The 6,000-nt window shown below is 47.2% G+C and overlaps 1 pseudogene across 1 annotated transcript in view; it reads right to left on the bottom strand.

Annotated features, from left to right (window-relative positions):
• Positions 1-1,106: 1,106 nt before the first annotated feature.
• LOC147110356 (cytochrome P450 3A30-like) overlaps positions 1,107-6,000 on the bottom strand; it is a 66,771-nt pseudogene continuing 61,877 nt past the window's right edge. The window contains exons 12-14 of the transcript XR_015079906.1: positions 4,867-5,093; positions 2,082-2,244; positions 1,107-1,873 (exon numbers count right to left, since the gene is read on the bottom strand). The product of XR_015079906.1 is annotated as a cytochrome P450 3A30-like (transcript). The remainder of the gene's footprint in view (positions 1,874-2,081; positions 2,245-4,866; positions 5,094-6,000) is intronic.

The following is a 6,000-nucleotide window of genomic DNA, read 5'->3' as shown; positions in this document are numbered from 1 at the left end:
TCCCGCCCGCGCCAACTGTCACTCCCGCGCTCGCCAACTGTCACTCCCGCTCTCGCCAACTGTCACTCCCGCTCTCGCCAACTGTCACTCCCGCTCTCGCCAACTGTCACTCGCACTCTCGCCAACTGTCACTCCCGCGCTCGCCAACTGTCACTCCCGCGCTCGCCAACTGTCACTCCCGCTCTCGCCAACTGTCACTCCCGCGCTCGCCAACTGTCACTCCCACGCTCGCCAACTGTCACTCCCGCTCTCGCCAACTGTCACTCCCGCGCTCGCCAACTGTCACTCCCGCGCTCGCCAACTGTCACTCCCGCGCTCGCCAACTGTCACTCCCGCGCTCGCCAACTGTCACTCCCGCGCTCGCCAACTGTCACTCCCGCGCTCGCCAACTGTCACTCCCGCGCTCGCCAACTGTCACTCCCGCGCTCGCCAACTGTCACTCCCGCTCTCGCCAACTGTCACTCCCGCTCTCGCCAACTGCCACTCCCGCTCTCGCCAACTGTCACTCGCACTCTCGCCAACTGTCACTCCCGCGCTCGCCAACTGTCACTCCCACTCTCGCCAACTGTCACTCCCGCGCTCGCCAACTGTCACTCCCGCGCTCGCCAACTGTCACTCCCACTCTCGCCAACTGTCACTCCCGCGCTCGCCAACTGTCACTCCCGCGCTCGCCAACTGTCACTCCCGCTCTCGCCAACTGTCACTCCCGCTCTCGCCAACTGTCACTCCCGCGCTCGCCAACTGTCACTCCCGCGCTCGCCAACTGTCACTCCCGCGCTCGCCAACTGTCACTCCCGCTCTCGCCAACTGTCACTCCCGCTCTCGCCAACTGTCACTCCCGCGCTCGCCAACTGTCACTCCCGCGCTCGCCAACTGTCACTCCCGCTCTCGCCAACTGTCACTCCCGCGCTCGCCAACTGTCACTCCCGCGCTCGCCAACTGTCACTCCCGCGCTCGCCAACTGTCACTCCCGCGCTCGCCAACTGTTACTCCCGCTCTCCCGGGCTCCCGCTGCCAAATTGATCAGTTCGTTGAGACACAGGTAGCCGAAACAGCATATTGTACTCAATGATTTTAAATTTATTTCAATTTTGTTAAGACTGGCAATGTTGCTTAAAAAGCCATATATAAAATTAGTGTAAGAAGAAATCATTTACAGATACATTTTCTATAGAAAACATTTAGTACTTTGGAATGATGGAATATCTATAGTATAGTCAAAACAGTTTTGTAATCACAGATGATTCATTTTCAATATCCAAGGTTTAAAAACCATACATTATTTTGCAACGTTCTATTGATTATCACAGATTATATGGTCATTAGCGAATTGCTGGTTGTGGGAGCTTGCTGTGCGCAGATTGGCTGCCGTGTTTCCCACATTACAAGACTCCACTTCAAATAGTACTTCATTGGCTGTAACGCGTTTTGAGATGTCCGGTGGACGTGAAAGGCACTATATGAATGCAAGTCTTCCTTTCAGACAGTAATAGTAAGTTGGCAGATTTTTTTCCTTTTGAACAATCACTATTAATAGTATGCCTGTAGAACACGAGGTGGCTCTCTTAACATTCAGACAGTCTTAGCAACTGGAGATAGATCATGGATGCTTATCACTGTATCCTTATTGTTTCCCAAGTCTTAATGCAGGATCCTATATATTTTTATTGATTCTCCATGTATTTTCATTTACTGAGTGGTGCAAGATCCTAATTATCTTTATTTTGAGATGTAGATGCTCCTGTATATTATCACAGCTCTGCATGGTCCATGTGCTTTATTCCTTTGAATCAGCATTCACTCGCGGCACAAATTTCAGGATTATGGGTTTTTTAGGATGCATGGGTCCTTTCACATCCAGTTCTAATGGGATCTGGAACAGAAAGAGCAACAGTGATATTCAGCCAACAGGAGGGTTTGACTAGAGAGATGGATGGTTCCGTTACATCTCATTATCTATCCATCAGCTATCATTCCATAATACCCTCCCCACTGTATTCGCTTCAAAAACAAAAATCTCAATGCCACTTCACAACATTTAATCACACCTTCAAATAATTCCTATATTCCAGAATTCTCACCGGTGTCTCCTTGCACGGCACAAGAGTCATGTGTTGCAAGAGTGAAGCTAGCGCGATCTTCATCACGAGTTGTGCAAATCGCATCCCAATGCAGTTCTGAGGGCCCATCCCGAATGGCAGGTAGACACAAGGGTTCCGAGACTCCCTTTCCTCTTTACTGAACCTAATTATATTGGCAGAGGCAAAACAAGTGAAATGGATCATTGTCAAATTCAGTTAGAGATAGTATGCATTTATCAGAGAGACGGATGGAGAATACAACACTTAGAAACTGTAATCATGTTTTTTGTCCCAGCCACTCCTTCACTAATGCTTCTTGCGGTGTCGTTCCACAGCCACTGGGGGCCAATCTTAGATGTGTGAGCCCAGACCATGGAGTGTTGGCAGGCTCATCAACTGTGGAGAGCAGCAGTACAGCCAAGGTTGATCCTGTCCTCAGTTGACATCCAATTGTGTGCAGATCTATCATAAAAAGCCAAACTGGGAGCTTTGCATGTCATAAGACCGCAACTTGCATATTAAAAGAGGCCGACCACCTGAACAGGCAGGTGCTTCAGCCACCCAGCGGTGAGCCCCTCTGCAGGTGGCAGCAGCCCGATTGTTGTCGTAAACGGGGCGTTAAGTCTACCGAACCCATTACTGCCCCATTCATGCTGATCATTAGGGATGAGAAAGGCCATTTGCCCCATCACAATCCATCTACTCAGTAAGATCCTAAAGTACCTCCCATTGCAGATTCCAATTGTTTCTTAAAATGGTCCAGGGTTTTTGTTTCTACTGTTCCAAGATTTCTATCCTAAACATTGATCAGTTTGTGTAAAAAAAAATTCAACATTAATCCTAAATTTACCTCTTACTCATTTGAATCTTTGTTCGCCTCTCACGAATTAAAGTAACACTCGGGGTTTACGTTTTCAATTCCCTTAACTATCTTATGTACCTCTAGAAGATCGCCTCATCAAGGCTGAAGTGACCAAGTTTCTCCAGTTTCTCATCATAACTCAGACACGAGAATCAGCCTTGTTGTGACTCTTCTCTGCATTTCCTCCAGTACTTGGTCTCCCTTGCATCTCAGCAACCAGAATTGGGCAGTATTCAAGGGAGGGCCTGATCAAAGCGCGGTACTCTAGGTCACAACTTCCTCAGACTTGTATTCTAATTTTTTTTGGGGCTGCATAGTTCAACACTATTGCTTTTGCTGATTGGTGCTCTGCCATGGCTGGACACGTTGAGTCTACGAAGACAGCTCGCTCTTGTTCGGCTTCATCATTAGCTTTTCCCGAAGTTCATGTGTCGCTCATTTTTTCTTCCTATGTACAGCACTTCACATTTGTCTGCATCAAATTGAATCTGCCATTTTATCGGCCCACTTGCATAATTTATCCAAATCATTCTGTAATTTGAGCCGCATCCTCCAGTTCCACCGCCCCTGCTAATTTGACATCACCTGCAAGTTTGACACTGCATTGAATTTCTGAGTCAAGATCATTTATGTAAAATAGAAGCAGTAGTGGTCCCAATATAGAGCCCTGGGGCACACTGTGCAGAACTTCCTCCAACAAGTACTAATTGTTTTCTACCCTTCAGCCAGTTCCAGGGGTTTACTTTGAATTGCTAATGCCTTTCAATGAACCAACACTCTTTTATGTGGAACTTTGTCAGATTCCTTTTGGAGGTTTAGGTAGAACATGTTGCTGGGTTTCAAGACATTGAGAGGTTGGTCAGTTTTAGCCATTGTTTGTATGAATATTACTGTAATTACAGGATGGTGACTTCTGTAACTACCTGAAGCAGTCTCAACTGGCTCTTTCTAGATGGTAGGTCAGCTCAGGTGTCAGGCGGCCCTTCCAAATCAGGGAGAAATACACAGCTTCCAGCATCCCCAACATGCTTTTGCACATGTACAGGTGATAAGAAAACAGACGGCACATGGTCAATTAAAAAAAAAAAAAAAGACTCTTGATGGTTCAGTTGGTTAATGCGCTAAACAGTAAAGTCCAAAATGTGATGTCTGCTCATTGCTGAGGTAGTTGACCTCAGTCAGGGTGGTGATAGCAGTGCTGTATTTAACCTCAGTAGCCCAAGATCACTAGACTTGCTGGAAAGTAGGTGTGTATGTTGATATTCAAGGAGGACATTGCTCTGCCCAGTGGGGGCTGGTGACCCTTTGACAGGTGAGGCACACGCGACGCCTGCCTAACCAAGCCGGTATTTTAACCATAATAATGGGACCTTCACTCATGCACTCATACCCCGTGCCACAGTCCAGGACACAAGCCGGTAATCTGCCTGCCATTTTCAGCTAGTTTCACCATGGAATGACCAAACAAACAAACACCCAACTGCATCAGAAGCTGCTTGACCATCAAAAGGCAAATCCGTCCGGAATCCGAGACACAACTACAACTTCCACACTCTGTTTCTGTGCTGTATATTATATGTACTAGAAGTCAAGGCGAGGCAGTGCAAGCGCCTCTGCTGAAGGCCCCAGCAGTTGAATAGCCCACCAACGCCCAGGCTTATACTTAAACAATGGCCGCCTGGATAAGGCAGCAGAAGTGGCAGGTGCCCAGTAAGAAGTCAAGACTTGTGCAGAGTGTGGTGATGGCACGGCACTGCAGTAAACTATGGATTTGATGCAGGTCAGAGACCTGGGCTAGTTAAAATTCCCCATAGATAGGAAGTTTCCATGCAAATACAGAAATATTTACAATAAATCCCAACTCATAGCAACAGAGGCCATGAAAGGTTGGGGGAGAAAATCACAAACCCCATTGCTACGTACCTTTCAGGTCTGGACTCCTCAGGCTCCGGCCAGTATGCTGGATCATGGTGCAGGACATAGGCAGGCACCATGACAATGGTCCCCTTTGGAATGGTCAGCCCATTGAGCTGGACATCTTTCTTGCACACTCTGTCTATATGGGGTGCAGGAGGGTACAGTCGCAGGGTTTCAGATATCACCATTTCCAAGTACTCCAACTGCATCACTGCTTCATATGTGGGAGGAGCCTTCACACAGAAACACACTTTTAGCAACTGAACTGACACATAGAGGCAGAGGGCATGGCTGAGGTACTAAATGAGTACTTTGCATCTGTCTTCACCAAGGAAGAAGATGCTGCCAAAGTCATAGTGAAAGAGGAGGTAGAGGAGATACTGGATGAGATAAAAATTGATAAAGAGGAGATACTAGAAAGGCTGTCTGAACTTAAAGTTGATAAGTCACCAGGACCGGATGGGATGCATCCTAGGACGCTGAGGGAGATTCAGTAGGAAATCGCGGAGATAATTGCCATAATCTTCCAATCTTCCTTAGATGCGGGGGTAGTGCCAGAGGACTGGAGAGTTGCAAATGTTACACCTTTGTTCAAAAAAGGGTGTAAGGAGAAACCCAGCAACTACAGGCCAGTCAGTTTCACCTCAGTAGTGGGGAAGCTTTTAGAAACGATAATCCGGGACAAAATTTAACAGTCACGAAGACAAGTGTGGAGTAATTAAGCAAAGCCAGCATGGATTTGTTAAAGGCAAATCATGTTTAACTAACTTGATCGAGGTTTTTGATGAGGCAACAGAGAGGTTTGATGAAGGCAATGCGGTTGACGTGGTGTACATGGACTTCCAAAAGGCGTTTGATAAAGTGCCACATAATAGGCTTGCTAGCAAAGTTGAAGCCCATGGAATTAACAGGGACAGTGGCAGCATGGATACGAAATTGGCTAAGTGACAGGAAACAGAGTAGTGGTGAATGGTTGTTTTTCCAGACTGGAGGAAGGTAAACAGTGGTGTTCCCCAGGCGTCAGTACCAGGATCACTGCTTTTCTTGATATATATTAATGACTTTTTAAAAATTTGTTTATGGGATGTGGGCGTTGCTGGCAAGGCCAGAATTTATTGCCCATCCCTAATTGCTCTCGAG

The sequence above is a fragment of the Somniosus microcephalus genome, chromosome 11 (assembly GCF_052327205.1).
Source record: "Somniosus microcephalus isolate GS21.2 chromosome 11, FLI_Smic_1.0, whole genome shotgun sequence".
NCBI classification, from domain to species: domain Eukaryota; kingdom Metazoa; phylum Chordata; class Chondrichthyes; order Squaliformes; family Somniosidae; genus Somniosus; species Somniosus microcephalus.
The sequence above is the reverse complement of the archived record's forward strand: the minus strand, read 5'-3'. Positions and strand labels throughout refer to the sequence as shown.